Consider the following 22,228-nt stretch of genomic DNA (forward strand, 5'->3'; position numbering starts at 1 on the left):
TTTTTCCCATTTCTCATCATTTTTCCTTTCCCTTCTTTCCTTTCCCTTGCCCCTCCCACTACCCCTACCCCTTTGGACCTTTTCTTCCTATTTTGCATTATCAATTATTCATTCTAATCATTGGTACATTTTAGGTATACAATATAATGACATTCATCATTGGAAATTTGCATCTTTATATAGTCTCTCTTGGTTCTTATTTTTCACCTTTGCCCAGCCCTCCCTTCAACCACTCCAGTCCTCCCTATTTACAAAGATTTTGTTCCTATTTTTCCATTTTCTCATATTAATCCCATTCCCTTCTATCCTTTCCCCTACCCCTCCCACTTCCTTCCCCTTTGCCCCTTTTCTTCCTATTTCACATTATCTATTATACATTTAGTTCTTATTTACACTTTCAGTTTCTCACACCAGAGAAACTATTCAGTATTTATACATGTGTGTCCTATTTATTTCACTTAAGAGTATCGCCTCCATGTGCATCCACTTAGCTATAAATGTCTATAATTTCTCATTTTTTATGGCTGAGTAGTACTCCATTTTATAAAAAAACCACATTTTCTTTATCCAGTCTCCAGTTGATGGGCATTTGGGCTGTTTCCAAGTTTTAGCTATCACAAACTGTGCTGCTATGAACATGGGCGCACATATATCACTGTGGTATGATTCTTTTAATTCTTTGGGGAAGATCCCCAGCAGTGGAATAGCGGGGTCAAATGGAACGTCCAGTCCTAGTTCTTTGAGGTATCTCCACACTGATTTCCACAGTGGTTGCACCAGTCTACACTCCCACCAGCAGTGGAGCAGGGTTCCTCTTTCCTCACAGCCCCGCCAGCATTTGTTATTGGTTGATTTTGTGATAGCAGCCATTCTTTCTGGAGTGAAGTGGAATCTCAGCATTGTTTTCATTTGCATCTCTCGAATGACCAGTGATGTTGAACATTTTTTCATGTATTTATTTGCTATTTCTACTTCTTTGTCTAAGAAATATCTGTTCATTTCAGATGCCCATTTTCAGATTGGATCTTTAAATTTGAGAGGTCTGATCTTTTTAAGTGCTTTATAGATTCGATTTAGTAGACCTTTGTCTGAGGAAGAGCAGGTGAAGATTTTTTCCCACATTGTGGATTGTCTCTTCACACTGCTGGTGGTTTCTCTTGCTGTGCAGAAGCATTTTAATAGGAAAAGATCCCACTTGTTGATTGTTTGTGCTAGTTCATGGGCAACTGAGGTTTTGTTCATAAAATCTTTTCCTACACCGATGTCTTCAAGGGTTCTACCTAACCTCTGTTCCAACTGGTTCAGAGTTTCTATTTTAATATTTAGATCTTTCATTCATTTTGATTTTAGTTTAGTGCATGGTGAGAGATATAGGTCTAGTTTTAATCTTTGGCAAGTTGAAGCCCAATTTTTAGAGCACCATTTATTAAAGAGGCTATCTTTCCTCCAGTGAGGGTGTTTGGCTCCTTTATTGAAGATGAGATGGCTGAGTGTGTCTGGCATTGTTTCTGCATCTTCTAATCTATTCCACTGGTCCTCAGGTCTGTTTCTTTGCCAGTACCATGCTGTTTTTATCACAGTAGCATTGTAGTTTAGTTGCAGGTTGGGGATTGTGATACCCCCTGCCATGTCTCTGTTACCTAGAATTGCTTTTGATATTCTAGGTCTCCTCTGGTTCCAAATGAATTTTTGGATTGTTTTCTCAAGATCTGTGAAGTATGCTGCTGGGATGTCAATTGGAATTGCATTAAATCTATATAGCAGTTTTGGAAGTATGGCCATTTTCACTATATTAATCCTTCCTACCCAAGAGCAGGGGATCTCTGTCCATTTTCTGATATCGTCTTCAATCTCTCTTTTCAGAGTGCCATAGTTTTCAGAGAAGAGGTCTTTGATTTCTTTCGTTAGGTTGGTTCCTAGGTATTTCAATTTTTTGGATGCTATCGTGAAAGGAATTATTTGCCCTATTTCTGTCTCATTGAGTCTGTCATTCGTGTAGAGGAAAGCTATTGATTTTTGTGTGTTGACCTTGTTTCCAGCTACTCTACTGAATTTGGTTATTAAGTCTAGAAGACTTTTGGTGGAGTTCTTGGGGTCTTCTATATAGAGTATCATGTCATCTGCAAATAATGACAATTTGACTTCTTCATTTCCTATCTTTATTCCTTATATTTCTTTCTCTTGTCTAATTGCCATGGCTAATGTTTCCAGAACTATATTGAACAAGAGTGGTGATAGTGGACATCCTTGTCTTGTTCCTGATTTTAGTGTGAAGGATTTCAGTTTTTGACCATTTAGTAGGATATTGGCTGTTGGTTTTTCATAGATGGCTTTTATCAGTTTGAGGTAGAGACCATCTATTCCAATTTTTTGTAGGGTTTTTATCATAAATGCATGTTGGATTTTGTCAAATACTTTTTCTGCATCTATGGAGATAATCATATGGTTTTTGTCCTTGGCTCTATTGATATAGTGGATTACATTGATTAATTTGCATATATTGAATCATCCCTGCATCCCTGGGATGAATCCCACTTGATCAGGGTGTATGATCTTCTTGATGATCTTCTGCATTCTGTCTGCCATTATCTTATTAAGGATTTTTGCATCTATGTTCATTAGTGAGACTGGCCTATAGTTCTCCTTTTCAGTTGGGTCTTTTTCTGCTTTGGGGATCAAGGTGATGCTTTCTTCCAGGAATGAATTTGGGAGTATTGCTTCCCTTTCAATTTCATTGAAGAGTTTCAACAGTAGTGGCAGTAGTTCCTCTCTAAATGTCTTGTGGAATTCATCAATGAAGCCATCAGGGCCCAGGCTTTTCTTAGTTGGTAACTTTTTAATTATGTTTTCAATTTCATTGGCTGATATTTGGTTTTTCACAATTTTTAGGTCTTCTTTGTTCAACTTTGGTAATTTGTATGTATCTAGGAATCTGTCCATTTCTTCTGTGTTTTCCATCTTATTGGCGTATAGGTTCTGGAAGTAGGTACTGATGATCTTCTGGATTTCTGCTGGGTCTGTTGTAATTTCACCCTTTTCATTCCTAATTACATGGATTTGGGCCTTTTCTTTCCTTTTTCTGATAAGGTTGGCTAAGGGTTTGTCAATTTTGCTAATTCTTTCAAAGAACCAACTCTTGGCTTCATTGATTTTTTTGTATCATTATCTTAGTCTCCATTGCATTGATTTCTCCTCTGATCTTTATAATTTCCTCCCTTGTATGAGCTCTGGGGTTGTACTGCTCTTCTTTTTCTAGAAACTTGAGGTTCAGCATCAGGCTGTTTAATTGAGCTCGTTCTGTTTTCCTAATGTGTGTATTCACTGCTATGAATTTCCCTCGTAAGACTGCTTTCATTGTGTCCCACATATTCTGATATGTTGTATTGTCATTGTCATTTAATTGGAGGAACTCTCTGATTTCTTCTTTAATTTCCTCTGTGACCCATTGGTTATTCAGAAGTGTGTTGTTCAATTTCCATGTGTTTATGAAATTTTTCGAGTTTCTTTTGCTATGGATCTCCATGTTCATTGCACTATGGTCTGATAATATACAGGGGATAACTTCAATTCCTTTGCACTTACTTAAACATGTTCTATGTGTGAGTATGTGGTCTACTTTGGAGAATGACCCATGTGCAGCTGAGAAGAATGTGTATTCTGATTTTGTGAGGTGGAACACTCTGTAAACATCTATTAAGTTCATTTGTTCAAGAGTTTGACTGAGTTCTAGTATTTCATTACTTATTTTTAGTCTAGTTGATCTATTTGTGACAGTGTGGTGTTGAGGTCTCCCACTATAATTGTATTAGTGCCTTTATGACTTTTCATGTTAGCATTTGTTTTATATAGTTAGGTGCACTAGTGTTTGGTGCATAGATATTTATGATTGTCATCTCTTCCTCTTGGATTCTTCCCTTTACAAGGATGTAGTGGTTTCTTCATACCTCTTAATCAGTGTTGGTTTGAAATCTACTGGATCTGCAAAGAGGATAGCTACTCTTGCTTTTTTTCAGGTTCCCATCACATGGAGTATTGTTTTGCATCCTTTAACTTTCAGTCTATGAGTTTCCTTTTGAATTAAGTGTGTTTCTTGTATGCAGCATATTGTTGGATTTTGCTTCTTGACCCATTCTGTCAGCCTATTTCTTTTGATTGGTGAGTTGAGACCATTAACATTGATGGTTATAACTGAAACATATTGACTTGTCATTGCCATGACTTTTTCTTTTTGTTGGCTTCTCCCCCTTTACATTTAATTTCTTGTCATGCCAGATGGGTTCATTCTGCTTTGCTTCCTGGGCTTGTGATCCTCAATATCTGTTCCTAGGATATTGTGTAAAATTCTTTGGAGTGCTGGTTTGGTATTCACGAAGTTCCTAAGGTGTTCTTTGTCATGAAAGTATCTTATTTCTCCATCAATTTTGAAAGATAGTTTTGCAGGGTACATCAATCTGGGTTGGAGGCTGTTTTCTTTTAGGGCTTGGAATATGTCACTCCAAGCTCTTCTTGCCTTGATGGTTTGTGTTGAGAAGTCTGCTCTGATTCTGATGGGTTTTCCTTTGTATGTGATTTGTTTCTTTTTTCTAATTGCTTGTAGAACTTTGTTCTTCTGTTGAGTTTCTGGAATCTTAACAATGATATGACTATGTGTAGTTTTTTTTGATCAAGGCTATTTGGAGTCCTATATGCCTCACTTATCTGTGTGTCAAGCTCTTTTCCCCTGCTTGGGATGTTTTCTGCCATTATTTCTGTGAAGATATTTTTATGTCATCTTTACTCTCTCCTGTTTCTTCATTGACTCCAATCAGTTTTATGTTATTCTTCTTTGCATCATCTAGCAGCTGCTGGATTGATTTCTCATGATCCCTTATAATTTTGAAGCAGTTTTTCTTTTCCTGGTCACTAATTGCAATCTTATCTTCTATATCTGAAATTCTGTCCTCACATTGGCTCATTCTGTTGTGTAGACTTTCAATGGAGTTTTTCATGTCCTGGAAATCTATTTGCATCTCCTTTATGAATTCCGTTTTTTTACTATGTTGGGTTTCCATCATGTTCCTGAGCTCCTCTCTAGATTCATTAATCATGTCTTGCACTAGGGGCACAATTTCTCCTGTTATCTGAGAAATTATTTCTGATTTCATTTTTTCCCGATCCCCTTTTGTTGCCAGTTCAGTGGGCCCAGGTGGTTGAGTATCAGAGTGTTCCATCTCATTTCCCTTTGGGGTTGCTGTAGGTGATCTGGAAGTCTTGTTTTGAGACTTATTTACATGTTTTCTCATTTTGACTGGGGGATTCTGTTGCTGCCTGCATGGATTACCTCCTCTGATCTAGGAGAGGTGGGACAGGGGCCAGGAGCAGCGGTAGGGATGGTGGACCCAAAGCTCTTTCCTGTGGGCTGGGAGCAGCGGGAGGGATGGTGCCCGGGAAGCCCCTTCCTCTGGACCAGGAGCAGTGGGATGGCAGCTCAGAAGCCCCTACCTCTGGGCCAGGAGCAGCAGGACTCAGTACCATGGTCTGGTGGTCTGGTGTCCTCTGCATCTTTGTAGTGTGGAACCAGGTGGCTGTACAGAGGAGTATGTGTGTGGGGGGTCCAGTGGATTTTTGCAGGAGCACGGGCTGATTCAGGGTGTTCTGCATGACTCAGGATCTTGGTAGGGGGTGAGCAGACCTGCCTGTCTGCAGCGGGCTGATTTGGCATGTTCTGTGCGACTCACGACCTCGGTAGGGCCCAGAAAGCTCTTTCTTAACCACAATGTAAAACATTTCTTCATTTCTTTCAGAAATCTGCTGAAATATCCCCTTAGAGAGTATTTCCTTGGCCACTATGTTAAATAGCAACATTGGCCCCCATCAGTCTGCACTTTATCTTGCAATTTTTCTTCACAATCTCTATTCCTCCTTGAATTTCTGTTTCTTGCTTGCTTGCTCATTTGCTTGCAATTTACCTTCCTTGGCTCCCAGGATGAAACCACAGGCAACCTCTTATTAGTGCTGGATCCCCAGCTTCCATGACACTTACATTTAAATGTTTGATCACATTCCACAGCAGCATCCTAAAGCCATGATTCATGTACAAAATTGGAAAATGTTTCACAAAACAATTCTTTTACTACCTGTGATAGTAGTGTGATATTTTCTCTTCTATTAGTTCTATTTCTTTTTAGAAGTGTTATCCATGATCCACTACTGAGTTACAAACCATAGACCTAGAACAGTTTCTGAAAGGTATTAAGCACTTAAGCAATAGATGCTGCAGTTTGTGAAAACAATTATATACTACTTATTCTTTTATTTGTGTGTGGGGTGGGTGTTACTGGGGCTTGACTCCTGGCCCTCCTGCTGCTACACACATGCTCTACCACCCCAGACCCCAATACCACTAATTCAACATAGAGATGGGATTCTGATTCTTTAGTAGAAAAGGCGTGGATGATGGATGGCAGGATTTGAGGACAGCATCAGTCTGACTGGTACAGATGGAAACTTGTAGAGGAAGCCCCACATATATTGTAGAAGTGACTTTAACCTAGATTGCTGGACACAGGACATAATTTAAAAATCTATTTTATTTCCACATTGGTAATAGCTGGTTTCTATATAAATGACCTAAGTTTACAAACTTTTAGAGGATATAATAGAATTTATTCCTATGTATTTATCATTAAGTCCAAAATAATGGCAGAAAGCTAAAATAATGCTGTTTTTATTCCAAGTACCAAAAAAGAAAAGCAAAAACAAAACAAAGATAATTTGAAATAAGGTACATACATATTATAAACTTGACTTAGTGACTAGTTGTTAATTCTATAATTTAACCGTGGGACCATAGCAAATCAAATTTTAAATATACTCTATTATTAAAACAAACTCATAGCATCCTTTCAGGATAACATTAACTATTTGAATTGATTTTAAGATTCATTCCAGTTTCAGAGATATTTTATTGTGAAAGAATATATCTTAATATGGAGATAATATGTTAATTAACACTTATTGAGCACATACTAGGCAATTGTAAGTTCTTTATATGCATTGATTCCTTTATAATGTGAAACATACTCATTTAGGAATGCTTTAGCTGCAAATGTTAGATTGAACTATATAAAACTGCTCTTTTTGTAAGTTAAAATGATTAAGTATTGACAATTTTATACAGTTCCACTTAATAAGAGACCATTTAACCTCAATATTCCAAGTATAGTTTATTTTCTCATAAAAGGATAACAGATAAATGGCCACTAACATTAATTAGAAAGCTCAATATCAAGACTAGCATTTCAGTGATTATATTGTTTTTATTCTCATGCTAATTTCCTTACAGTCACAAGAAGAAAGTAAAAGTGGGGGGAGTGTTAGACAATTTTTTGAAGGGAAGAGTTTACCCAGAATCCCAGCAGATTACTATTTTCACCCCACTGATCAGAAACATAACTTCATTTCTCATGGCTAACTCTAGATACCAGAGAAACTGGAAAACTATCTAACTTTTCTGTCTCAGATATATACGAACAAGGGACAAAGAGGTTTGAGGTAAAAGTTAAATTAGACAACAAACTTGACTAATATGATAAATACTACTTTTATAGTCTCAATTTTGCAAATGAAGAAAAGGAGGTCCTGGAATGTGGTATCTGTGTGCATTCTTACACAATATTGGCAGGATCTGCATTTGAGCCAGGAATATTCCACCTCTTGAGTCTAAATTGTTAATGACTATGACACACTATCTAATTTCACCCATGATTACCTTTTATGCAAGCTTTTACAATCATAAAACCTTAATATTGCATAGCTATTTGCATCTTAAGGGTAAGTCATTAAGAAAAATCTGCTAATTTGCTCACTGAATTATTCTCTCTTTTCCATGCTTCACTTGTGAGTTTGAAGTAGAGAAACTTTCAGAGGTATACACATAGGCAGAGAAAGCAAATCATAGTCACTGTTACAGCTTATATCTAGACATCCCATAAAAGCCTCATGTGCTCATAGGTGGGGTTTTTGGAAGGTGACTGGATCATGGGTGTGTGATACTGGATTAGTCTACTGATGGGTTGTAGCTGGGTGTGAAGTTGGGAGGTGAAGCCTGATGGGAAGAGGTGAGTCTCTGTGGGAGTGGCCTGGAGAGATATATAGAGACACAGGTATAAATATAGCTAGATATCCTTCCTCTTCCCTTGTGCCCTAGGTGCTTCCTGCCTGCCATGCCATGAGCTTTCTCCTCTGCTATGCCACCCTGCCTTGAAGCCAACTGATTGTGGACTGAAACCGCTACAAACTCTGACCCAAAGTAAACCTTTCCTCCTTTAAATTGTGGGTATTGGGTATTTTGTCTCAGCGTTAAGTAAGACAGTCATATTTGGAGGGAGAAAAGGAAAGACGGTAGGTGGAAGGGAAAAAATGGTTAGAGGGAGGGAAGAAGAGAAAAGGGGTAAAATGAAGCAGACAGTCCTACAAGCAGCTACTAATTGACTAAAACCTCTGCTAGTCCTGGGTGATTGACAGACCAGAAACTCCAGCCCCTACCCTCCCCAGCCTGAGTTTGACATGAGACATCCGCTAAGTGGGCAGAGGTACCTCATGTCACAGCTCAGACACATCTGTGGCTAGAACAGCACCAAGGCATTGGCATTTGATACCAACCTGAGGACTGTTTTAATAGAACTTTATTCAATATCCATAGATTGAAAGGTAGGACCATAGCCTTGGGGGAATATCAAACAATAGTGAAAAGAGCATTGGAACAAGACACAACAGGGCTGACCCAGCTCTGTCACTATGCCCTAGATTAAAAAAAAAAAAATCTTTGTTTCTCTAAATTCCAGTCCCCACTTCTCTAAAATAATGGAATTAGAATAGATGATACTGAAGATGATTCCAGCTCGCATATTCTATATCACTTGGGGTTTGTTTTCAGGGAACGGAAATAGGAGGAAACCCCAATAAGAGGTTCAAAGAAGAGCAGGGAAAGCCAAAGAACTAGGCTTGGAAGGGACAAAAGTTACAATGCTCTTGGGATCTGGAAGCTGTAGCTATGTCCATTTTGTTCAGCAGGCTTCTTTCCAGGTTACTGTCTAGCAAACAGCAAGTACTATGAGACTGACCCAGCATAGGTCTTCAGGCTCTCTTGGCAAGGGAAGATAGGGGGTTGACTGCATTCCTTTAAAGCTGTATCACTAGGGAGGAATCATTCTTCAAAATAAAATAGTCAAGTAATGAGCAGAAGAAAAGGGAACAGGCTTTGTATAGATAAAATGATAGACTATACGCCACATGCTCTGACTCTGGCTCCTGGTTGGTCAAGTTTGATTCACTAAGAGCAAAGTCTTCCATTTATTGAGCCCCTACCATGTGTCATAAAATTTGCAGGATATACTAAACTCATTTTTCATTAATCTTCACAAATTAAGTATATTTGCTGTCTATACTTTTCAGAGGGGCTAATGAGGTTAATTTACATGCAGCTGCCTGTGAGGAATCAATCAGGGAGTCATTTATTGGCAGCTCCTGAACACTCCACTGCTTCCCTCATCCCTAATCATCCTTCCAATGTAGTCCTCTTTTAACTGTTTAAGTGCTCTTCTTTTGTTTCATACATTTAGAACACCTGGATGGTATTTCTTGAGAAAATTGATAACATTATTGTCTCAAAGAAATAAGGTCATTGAGCCAATTCTATTGCTTCTTTGCTTTCTCACCTATTTCTAAACCCCCACAGAGTTTGTATTTGTACAGGCCAATCACCATTCTAATTTCCATGCTATGTAATTCAATAAAGGCAACAATAATAGCAGCTCTGTGAGGGAGGGGATAACTAGAAATTTTATTAGTTAGCCTTAAAGTAAAGACCTATTAATACAGAAACCAGTCAATTGACATTCAAATGCAATAAGTTAGCTCAGCATTTTAATAATTCACACGAAGTCCTCAGGTGCTTTGTCCATGAGAATAATTAACATCCTCTGCATCTGTGCACTTGGCAACCCTCTCCCAAAGCCTCTTGATTTGAATTGTGAAAATACATTTCCTTGTGCTCCTTGCCAACACGGAGCTGTAAAATGCATCCGTAGGATTCCAGAGTCTAAACTTAGCATCAGCCTGTGTGAATCCTCCTTCTTCCTTTTACAGATCATAGTGTAGCATGCTCTGTTATTCCATGGATCTTAGGAAAGAACTCATTGTTTGTCCTAAGATTGTCCTGTCACAATCATGTTCTATTTTCCTATAGAATATTAAGATACTAAAAAAGAATTGATTAAATTTTGAACTCCTCAGTGATATAGGCTCAATAATCTAGCTCCACCAGCAGAAGCTACTGCAAAATTCAGTGTCTTACATTCCCATATACTATACTATTATTTCTTCTAAGTCTTAGCCTTTGCTCAAACTTTCCCTCTGCCTATCAGATAGGTCTTCCTTTGCCTTAGAGAATGTATTAAAATGCAGATCTCTGGGCCCCCACTGAAGACATTCTGATTCACTATGTCCAAGGTGGGACTTATGGATTTGCATTTCTAATAAGCTGCAAGGTCATGCTGCTGCTGGTGGTAGTCTAAAGCATAATTTGGGTATTGCTCCTGCATACATTATGACAAAAATAGTTCAAGTGCTTGTGGAGGTCAATTCTGGCTATGGTTTTAAGATGAGAGTTTTTAAAGGAAATGTAACCATTCTAGAGGTGTGAATGAAAATGTAAGTACACATGGAAATACATTGCTTCCCATGCTATTACAATTTAAATGAACTACCAAGATTATGACAGGATTAAACTGCAGAGATAAAAAATGAAATAATTCCAGAAGGCATCTCCAGAAAGATGATGACACGGAACTTCTATTCTTAGGCTGGTACAAGGGACAGGGGATAAAACCTACATCCTCCCAAAGCAAGGAACCTGATATGAAATCTTTGCTCCTGGAGTTCTTAAAGGGCTCTAGCTTCAAACTAAGGGGGAATGAGAACTCAGCCCATTTCTTATGGTGAGATGGCACTAAATAAAGAGAAAAAAATAAAATACATAAATGTTTCCCTGAGATTTCATAACTAAATTGGTCCTTATGTGTATTTGTGGCCAAATTATATTGTCTATAGCATTCAAAATACCACAAAATGACATTAAAAGAGGTATCAACTTGGCAGCATTCCCAGTATAATATACAGGTAGCACACCCGGAAGAGAAATGCTGTTTCTCTCTGAAGGAATACAAGCTTAAGTCCTCCCCACATTTCTACAGATAAATTTTTAGGGAACATAAACTCACACACCAACTTGAATATATACATTAGGGTTTAGACCCAAAATATCCAAAAGTCTCACATGTTTGGAAGATCATGGGATCATGGACGTGCTATACTCATCAGTGGATTTATCCATTGATGGGTTCAGTAGCCATGGTTAGTGGTGGGTCACTGGTGGTGTAACCTGGAAGAGTGTATTTTTGTCCCCAGCTCCTCTGCCACCTATCTTTTCTTCCTGGCTGGTATAGGCTGAGCATTTTTCTTCTGCTCGTCCCATTCTCACTAATGTTTCTGGCTTGGAGCCAGCAGACCAGTGACTGAAACCAATATAAACCTTTCCTCCTTTAAGTTGCAGTCTTGCATATTTTGTCACAGTAGCAGGAAACTGACTAAGACACACATATGTATGTACACGAAATATACAGGGAAATACGGCAATAAGAACTGAACGAAATAACAGCAAAATTGTACTCACAAAGATGTCTGTAATTTTGGAATTGTCATTAAAGCAAATTAAAACTATAACTTTTTAACATATTTAAGGAGTGGTGACTCATCATTGTATTTCCCAAGTTCTTTCATGTAGTAATTACTCAAGTAATATTAGTTGACTGAATGAAAAAAATCTAGATAACTGTGTCTATAACAAAGATCATAAAAATTAAAGGCTTAAGGAATGTTAGAAGCTGGCAGTAAATTATACTCTCTCACAACAATAATTTTGAATCAAGGAGCATTTTACTCCTAGAAGTTATTAGGTTAATAATCTTATAACTGCTCTGAGCTTTGAAGAGCAGCTCTTCTCCCTGAAAGGATCATTATTCCCTCACAAAGTTCAATATTTACAGAAAGTTCTGAAGGACCTAATCGGGTTTTTTTTTGAGGGGGGAGGGCTTGGAACATATCTCTCAATCCTAATTATTTCCTTTAGAACTCTGACCTAACTTGTTTCATCACTTAGAAGTAAAAACAAGAATGAGTGCCTACCTAGGTGTGCCAGAAATCCAAAACTTTATGAGTGTTAGAAATAATATGTTCTGTTGTGAAACTAAATTTAAAAATATCAAGGTCTCGAGTTCAATCCCTGGTACCTAAATAAATAAATAAATAAATAAATAAATAAATAAATAAATTGGACTAGAGTCTTTAAACTTGGAAACTAGAGGCATTTAAGGAAACCATTACTAGGTTTCAGGGGGTCTAGGAACTTATGATACCTAAATTTTTTGTCTGTTTCAGAGAAGAGCATCCAGAAATTTTATTAGATTCACAAAGGGACCTGGACCTATGACACTCAAAAAGATTATAGACACATTTTTCTATGTTTTCTGGTTTTTTGAGAATGGGCAAACTGAGGGCCAGAGAGCTAAAATGAGTTTCTCCCTATCCTATTCTGCATTCAAAATGGCAGCCACATCCCAGAGGAAAAGTACATGCATTCAAAAATTCTGTCTTCACTTAGGGTGTCCAAAGAGATGGTTATGAGTATTTCCTACTGTGCTATCTTAACAGATGATCACATTTCTGAAGTTTTCTGAAAATCAACAACTTGCTATCTTGAAACCTACTCACAAGTAAACACTAATTTCCTTCTGCTTTGCAAGGACATCATGTACAAACCCAGGGCCCCTTTATTATACTTAAAGTACATTACTTAAAACATCAGAACCTCACCCCAGACAAACCTGAAATCTTCACTTGTCAGTATTTGCATAGGAAACCAAACAGGATTTGGTTTGACAATTTTAAAAAAATTGATCAGAAAATGCTGAAATACATTATATTTAAGAATGATAATAAGAATTACATTATATTATATTAAGAATTACATCATATGAGGCTCCCTGGCCACCATTCCATCACTCCCAGGGCAGAGAAGGTGAGCCAATCCCAGTGCCCAGGAGGAGGCTCCCTGGACGCCATTCCACCACTCCCAGGGCAGAGGAGGGGAGATGCATGGGCACCAGCAGCAGCCCCCCTACCCATGAAAATGAGAAGACATGTAAACAAGTCTCAAAACTAGACTTCCAGATCACCTACAGCAATCCCAAAGGGAAACAAGATGGAACACTCTGCTACTTAACCACCTGGACTCCCTGAACTGGCAACAAAACAGGATCTGGAAAAAATGAAATCAGGAATAATGTCTCAGATAACAGCAGAGATTGTGCCATGCCCATAGTGCAAGACACGATTAATAAATCTAGAGAAGACACACATTAAAAAATAGAGGAGCTGAGGAACATGATGGAATACCAACATAGGAAACAAATGGAATCCATAAAACAGATACAAACAGATTTCCAGGAGATTAAACACTCCATTGAAAGTCTACGCAGCAGAATGAACCAATGTGAGGACAGAATTTCAGATATAGAAGATAAGATTGGAATTAGTGACCAGGAAAAGAAAAATTGCTTTAAAATGGTAAGGGACCATGAGAAATCAATCCAGCAGCTGCTAGACAATGCAAAGAAGAATAACATAAGACTGATTGGAGTCAATGAAGAAACAGGAGAGAGTGCAGATGACATAAAAAAATTGTTCACAGAAGTGATGGCAGAAAACTTCCCAAGCAGGAGAAAAGAACTTGACATACACATAAGTGAGGCATATAGGACTCCAGCTACCCGTGGTCAAAAATCATCTACACATAGGCATATAATAGTTAGGATATCAGAAACCCAACAGAAGAAAAAATTCTACAAGCAGTTAGAGAAAAGAAACAAATCACATACAAAGGAAAGCCCATCAGAATCACAGCAGACTTCTCAATACAAACCCTCAAGGCAAGAAGACTTGGAGTGATGTATTTCAAGCCCTAAAGGAAAACAGCCTCCAACCCAGATTTATGTACTCTGCAACACTATCTTTCAAAATTGATGGAGAAATAAGATACTTTCATGGCAAAGAGCACCCTAGGAGCTTCATGAATACCAAACTAGCATTCCAAAAATCTTTAGAGAATATCCTAGGAAAAGACAATGAGGATCACAACCCCGGGAAGCCCAGAAGAATGAATCCATTGGATGTGACAAATTAAACACAAAGGGGGAGAATTCAATAAAAAGAAAAAGTCATGACAAGACTTTTAAAACTTTTGACTTCATCTCCCTAATGAGTGTATAATTCAATCTTGTTATTGTACTGATTAGTATTTTTCTGATTCTAGATTTGCACACCTTTCCTTGTGCTGTACTGGCTATTTATCATCTTCTTGTGTCTACTTTTTAATTGGGCTGTCTATTAATGAGCTGTAAGAGTTCTTTGTATATTCTGGTCATAGGTTATATGCATTATAAATATGGTCTGTTGAAGGACTACTTTTCATTTTGATGATGTCATTTAAAGTTCTAAATTTTGATGGAATCTCATTTATCAATTTTTTTCTTTTATACATCATGTTTTTTGTATCATAGGAAGTTCTTGCCTACCCTAAATTCATAAACATTTTCCCTTATATTTCTTCTTAAAGTTTTATAGTTTTAGTCTTCATATTTAGGTTCATAGATCCTTTCAAGTTATCTTTACGTAGGGAAATAAAGGGTTTAGTTTAATCTTTTATATACGGATACCAGGTGTTCTAGTGCCATTTGCTGAAAACACTTTCTTTTCCTCTGCTCTTGAATTGAGTTTATATTCTATAAAACGTTAATGTTAAATAATCTTTCAAAACTCAGTGGACTATATATGTGTAGTTCTATTTCTAGATTCTCTGTTTTATTCAAATGATCTATACGTCTTTCCTCACACCAACACTGCCTTGATTACTGTAGCTTTAGAGGAAGTCTTAAAATTAGGTACTAAATGTCTTCCAACACTTTTTTTTTCTTTTTACTTTTCTAGGTCCTTTGTATTCCCACATAACTTTTACATTTCAATATCCAATTCCTCATTTATAGCAAATATAGATAGACCTGAATTTTTATATATACCTTGTGTTTTCTAATCCTGCTAAATTCAAATACAAGTCCTAGGGGTACAAGTTCATCTACACATAAAGATTTTGCTTCTACCTTGCCAGTCCTATCCTGTGTCATTTTATTGATAGATTATTTTGATTTGGGCCTATGTTTCAAAGTTTAATGAACAGATGACATATCTGCCCTTGTTCCCCACCTTTGGGAGAAAGCACTGTATCTTCTCCATTCATATAAGGCATTTTTGCTGGAAGCATGAAGTACATGTCTTTAATCTGTTGAGAAGGTTCTGTTCTACTTCTAGTCTCCTGATAGCTTTTACCATGAACAGCTGTAGAATTTAGTCCAATACTTTTTCTCCAACTAGTGACAGGATCATATGGCTTTTTCCTTTCCTCTGTTAAAATGATGACTTTTGGGGGTGGATCTTCCAATGCTGAACCAACACTGCCACCCCTATAATAAAACCACTTTCTTCATACTGCCAGATCTGACTTCCAGTAGTTTGTTTTGTTAAACAAATTTCTATCTATGTTCATACTTTTTTCTTCTATTACCTTTATCCAGTTTTAGTATTAGCACAATGTTGATTTCCTAAAATGAGGGGAGAAGTGTTCCTTCATTTTTCTGCTTTAAATGTTTGATATAACTTATCAGTTAAAATGTATATGAGCCTGCTGTTGTCATATAGGTAGGTTTTCAAGCTAGGAATATACTTTCTTTAATAGGTGCTATTCTAATTTTATATTTCCTCCAGAGTTAGTTTCATTAATTTGTCTTCTAAGGTACTTCTTAGAAGTTGTCAAATTTATTTCACAAATGATTTTTGCAATATGCTTTCTATATCCTTTTAAATTCTGTAAAATCTGTGGTAATGTCTCCTAGATCTTGATATTGTAACTTAAAAAATGTATAATTGTTATTGTGTTTTAGGAAGAAAAGGTGTAAAGGAGCAGAAGAAGTGGGAGGGGTAGGGGAAAGGAAATAAGGGAAAAGAAAAAATATGAGAAAAGAAAAGAAACGGAAAAAAAGTCTTTGTAAATAACGAAGGGTGGAGGGGGTGAAGGGAGGGCAGGGGAAGGGGAAAAAAATAAGAACCAAGAGACTCATGTAATCGTACAAGATCCCAATGATGAATGTAACTGTATTTTATACCTAAAATGTACCAATAAACTTAATGGGGGAAAAAAAAGATTTCCGTTATAATTAAGAATGAAGAATTGTCTTCCCCAAAGCGGTATAATATGTTGATTTGGAAGTAGAGATACCTTACGAAGGTAAGACATTTTCTCTCAGGTTGATGTGTAAGTGGGGTTTAGTAGAAAGACCATGAACTGATTTGATACTTGTCTGGGGCCTGAGCAGGTCACCTATCCACTCTTAAGTCATTTCTCATATGTTCAATAAAGTGGAATAACCTTTAAAAGAATACTGAAGAGGAAAATGGCGTCCACCTCGAAGAACGGGACGTCTGCAGCACCTGAGAGAAATGAATTTCGCAGCCAGAAACCGAAGCCAGAGAACCGAGATGAATCAGAACTCCTCACTGTTCCTGATGGTTGGAAGGAACCAGCTTTTTCTAAAGAGGACAATCCCAGAGGACTCTTGGAGGAGAGCAGTTTTGCAACTTTGTTCCCTAAATATAGAGAGGCCTGCTTGAAAGAGTGTTGGCTTTTGGTGCAGAAGGCTTTGAATGAACATGTTGAAACACAGGACTGTGTTCTTGCAAGGCAGGCGCGGTGCTACTGAACTAAATCCTCGGCCCTATGTGTGCTGATTTTTAAGCACATTAATGCAAGCCTGGACCTGATTGAGGGCAGCATGACTGTTTGTACTACAAAGAAGACTTTTGATCCATACATCATCATCAGGGCCAGAGATCTGATAAAACTGTTAGCAAGAAGTGTTTCATTTGAACATGCGGTACGAATTCTTCAGGACGATGTTGCGTGTGACATCATGAAAATAGGTTCTCTAGTAAGAAATAAAGAAAGATTTGTAAAAAGAAGACAACGACTTATTGGTCCCAAAGGATCTACTCTGAAGGCATTGAAACTCTTAACATACTGTTACATTATGGTTTAGGGAAACACAGTTTCAGCCATTGGACCTTTTAGTGGCTTAAAAAAGGTTTGAAAAGTAGTTTTAGATACCATGAAGAATATTCATCCAATTTATAATATCAAAACCTTAATGATTAAACAAGAGTTGGCAAAAGATTCTGAATTACGATCACAAAGTTGGGAAAGATTTTTGCCACAGTTCAAACACAAAAATGTGAATAAATGCAAAGAACCAAAGAAGAAAACTGTAAAGAAAGAGTATACACCATTCCCACCACCAAACCCAGAAAGTCAGGTTGACAAAGAATTGGCTAGTGATGAATACTTTTTGAAGGCAAATCAGAAGAAGCGACAGAAAATGGAAACAATAAAGGCTAAACAAGCAGAAGCTCTCAGTAAGAGACAAGAGGAAAGAAATAAAGCGTTTATTCCACCTAAAGAAAAGCCAGTTGCAAAACCTAAGGAAGCTTCTACTGAAACTAAAATTGAGGTGGCTACCATCAAGGAAAAGGTTAAGAAAGCAAAGAATAAGAAACTTGGAGCCCTTACAGCTGAAGAAGTTAAGCTTAAACTGGAAGCAGACGAAAAGCAAAAGAAGAAAAAAAAGTAACATTAAAATACCAGACCTTGAACTGTTAATTTATGAATCTACCTCTTTTTGTAAAGGATTTTGAGAAACAGGGCATTAGTTGTCCTATAATATTCTGATCACTTTTTTCTGAGTTTCAGTTGTTTTGTTCATAAAATAGTACTTTTTTATAAATATAAATTATTCTATTTTTCATGTGTGTTCTGAGAAATTTTGTGCTACAAAATGGTATACATGTCATGTATATTGTATAACCAGTTCCAGGCAAGTTTTACTGACACATGATTTTAGGAATAACTTTTTACTTTTTAATTTTAGGATGTGCATGTGACCATTGTAATTATGCATTTAATCCAAAGAATGTCTGAGCTGTTGGTTAGTCTTTATGCTACCCCAGCATTTGGTTTTAAGAAACATAAATGCAAAATTTTCAGTGCTTTATCTCTCCTTCTCTAAAGATAAGTGAATATTTTGGCTTATCCCTTCTTACCATTTTGTCTTTCATTACAAGATTAAACAGCTCATAAGAAATCTCTTTGTTACAATTTTATTCTTAGTCTAGGTAAAAGTGGTCAGTAGTAATATATCAAATAGCAAGACAGCAGGAAAAATGAGGTACCTAAGAATTGAAACTAAACTAATGAAGGACTCTGGAATTAGAATCACCTGTATCAGTGATGGCGAACCTTTTAAGAGCGTTCAGTGATAAACAGCCTGCTGTAGCACATGTATCATAGGTTTTTCACCTCTGACCTATATCTGTATCTAGCTTTCTTTCTAGATTGGGAAGGTAAAACACAGAAACTAGGTCACTTACTGAAAATCCAGCCGTGGCAACCTAAAAACAATGCTTGTTCATAGAAAAGTGCAATGTAAAGATGAGTTTCTCCTGTAGAGTTAGGAAGTTGAACAGTTTTTCTTTTGAGTAAGGCTTTAATGCAGCAACATATTTTATTCTGACATTTTAAAAAAGAAATTAGAAATACAACCAGATGTTACTGTTTTTTTTAAAAGCCCACATATTAACTCTTAATTGCCTCCTAATTCATTTTTAGAATGCCCATAACAACAGAATATAATGAAATGTTTTCCAATTCTTGTTCCTTGAACTTTTGTTAGCAGCATGAATTTCATGCAAAAATTAAATTTCAGTTTTGGCATAAATGGGTTAATAAGTTCCCTCTCCAGTGCATTATTCCAAAAGAACTAAATTAGGTTATTTATGCTTTACCCAAAGGGTAATTATAATAGACAGTAGTATAATTGGTGGATTAACAATAAGAAAGAGAGATGTGTATCTATTACGTGAATATATGGGCCAGCTCGGATACACAGTAGAGTAGTAACCTGTGAAATAAACATAGAATATCCTCTTAGACATTGTTTCTTGTAATGTGGTGGCATAATTCAATAGTACTTAATGAAGCAATGTAAGATTTATATACATACGTTTGACTTTTTCTTGCTATGGATTAACTGTAAAATTGGGGAGAATAAAAATTTTAGATATTAGTCCAGATTTTCATTATATTTTTAAAAACCAAGTTTTTGTAATTAGTGTTTTTTGAGACAAGGTCTTGCTATGTAGTTCAGGCTGGTCTTGAACATACAGCATTCCTCCTGCCTCATTCCCAGTCCTATAATCATTCATTTGATTTGGCTTTATTGCAGTGATTTTCGAAGGTTAATTTAAAATTTTTTGTACTATTTTGTATTTTTAAAAATATATTTTACATTAACTTTATATATAAACTTAATGCAAAGGAAATTATACCACTACTATAATGAAAAATAATTTTACATGTATAATTTGCAGATAATATATTTAACATTAAATTCACAATTAAATTCCTATTTAAAAATATAAATATTAGAAGTAATCACTGTGAACAGTTAAAATATTTTCCTGAAAATTATTCCCAAGAATGTATTTATGGTGAGTCAGTGGTAAAGAATAGCTTTTGTCTTCATTCCAATGTGTCAGTAAGTTATCAGTGCCTCTCACTGAGGTTTTAGATTTGGACATTCAGAACATTTGAAAGAAATAAATTCCATAATTGCCATTAGGCTTTTTGCTTTCTTTTATTACACTGACAGTGTAATATCAGTTGGTATCTATATCAGTTGGTATTCGATGGCTATAATAGAACCCATCAGGCAGCTGGCTCTCTGGGCACTTGTGAGCATTTCTGAAGTAACATAAACTTGCTATCCTAACTCTTCTTGGCAGTTATATCCCCAAATTCAAAGGTGTTCAGTATTCTATAGAAACAAATGTACATCCGTGCACCAGCTAAAATCTCATGTACCACTGGTATGCCCAGCATAGTTTATAAGTCTGATGTTTATTGAACTACAAACAGTATTTAAAACACCATGAAGGAAGTTTTTATTCTAGTGCTTGCCGTAATTAGAGATGGAGATTTGTTAAATAAAAGCTTTTATCTTCTTTACCTTATCAGACTTCATAATAAAAGAACGGGTGGTTATTAAGTTGCTTTAATCAAAAATCCTATCATTTATTCAGTATTAGTGCAAAAAGTGGAATGCTTTCAAATAAGCCAAAATTTACATGAAAGTAAATTTCATAAATCAAGTTTTTTGAATAGAAAATAAATGACAGGATCAGTCTGAAAGATGTTAAGTCATATAAAGTAAATGAGTGATTAATTTCACATTTTATAAATACCAAATTGTCACGTGCTTTTGTTTTGAGCTGAGGCATTCTCATCATTGACACTAGAGTTTTAATCTTGCGAGTTTACCCCAGAAGTTCAGAGTTCATCTCATATACAGCTTCAAAGATTAAAAGCTAAAACCCCAGGAATATTTTTTTCTTACTGTATTGGTGGTACTAATTACCTAGATTTTCAAAGGGAAAGTGGTTATTTCACCATTTCTCTGAGATGGTACTTTCATGCACATTATATTGTACAGAGGTTGCTAAAGGTCACAGTGGTAGAACTGGACATTGAAGTAGGAAGTTGGTATATTGTTCTAATAGCTCCAGTTTTTTGTTGTTTTGTTTTTTTGTTTTGGTACTGGGGATCGAACTCGGGACCTTGCATAATAGCTATAGTTTTAACTTCTATGTTATAGTCCTAATTTAGGAAGGAAAAATTACCAGAATATATGCGTGCAAATATATATATATATATATATATATATATATATATATATATATAGTTTTGTAGTATTAAACCAACATAAAAGACCTTAAAAAAAAGAATACTGAACATGGTTTATGTAAACCTGAGCATGGGAAAAAGGTCCATGTTTTATTGACTATCTGTTGAAAAATTGTGCTGCCAATTAGGGGTCATACTTATGAAAAGTGTATTTAACATGTAGTTTGCCAATGAAGCACTTAAAATTGAAATTGCAGAAATTAAGCAGACAATGATCCACTATGCAAGTAATGCTACTATGTATCTCACAGTGGTTGTAAGGGGCAAATAAGTTATAATGATTGAGCCTCCACTAAGTCTGGGACTCAATTTTAGTTATTTTAATATCCAGGCTCTTCCAGTTAACATTTGTGGTATCTTGGCTCTCTACCATCTCTTTCATAATCTATAAAACAGGAACAGGAGTAGTTGCAACTTCAAGAGTTGTGAAGAGTACATAAGTTACTAAATGTAGTCGCTTAGAACGTCAGTAAATTTTCAATAAACATTATTTTTTAACATGACTAATATTTACCTTAGGGCTTGATATTCATACATGATCGATGATATTTTAAATTTGATTAATAAATTGAATGACTAAGACAGCACTTGACACATACTAGGAGCATTATTTTGAATGAGTGGATGAACTAATCTAGTGTTCAGAACTTTGGAGGAAAACCTTGCGTGGGTCTGAATCTGGCTGAGGTGCTAAAGATCCTACCTCCTCCTTGCCCTCCCTCTGCTATCTAACCCTCCATGACAGAAACTAGGGACAGATATGGTTCTGACAATACCAGAGCAGCCCCTTTCTTAGCTCTGCAAAATGATAAAAATGCAGAATGGAAGAGTACAGGTGGTGCAAATAAAGAGCTCCATGATACATTTTCTCCTGGAGGCAAGGGAAAATATTCCCTTGGTGCTGACAGCTGCAAGCCTAAAATAATAAATGTTGGCAGATTTCCACCCCCAACCACAGGCAGAGCTCTTTGGACTCTCCAGTCATATTCTGGTGAGGTGAAGACAGAAGGGCACTTTCTAACCTTGTCCTCCCACCAGTTCTGTATCTCTTGGTACTAGGAAAAAGAGAAAACTTAATGATACCTTGACTATCTGTAGGGTCTCTTAATAGCTAAAATTGGGTGGGTTACTCTAGTATCTGTGTGCCTCATTCATCACTAATATGGGAATGCAAATAATGTCTGCCTCATAATCATGCTATAGCGATTAAATGTGTTAACTTATGTGATG

The 22,228-nt window shown here is 36.5% G+C and overlaps 1 pseudogene; it reads left to right on the forward strand.

The window, feature by feature from the left end:
• Window positions 1-16,567: 16,567 nt before the first annotated feature.
• Window positions 16,568-18,003, forward strand: LOC101705194 (KRR1 small subunit processome component homolog; annotated as a pseudogene).
• Window positions 18,004-22,228: the final 4,225 nt, after the last annotated feature.

Source organism: Heterocephalus glaber, unplaced genomic scaffold, assembly GCF_053883595.1.
Source record: "Heterocephalus glaber isolate CG9 unplaced genomic scaffold, H.glaber_assembly_v1.0 deba00001463, whole genome shotgun sequence".
Taxonomy (NCBI): Eukaryota; Metazoa; Chordata; class Mammalia; order Rodentia; family Bathyergidae; genus Heterocephalus; species Heterocephalus glaber.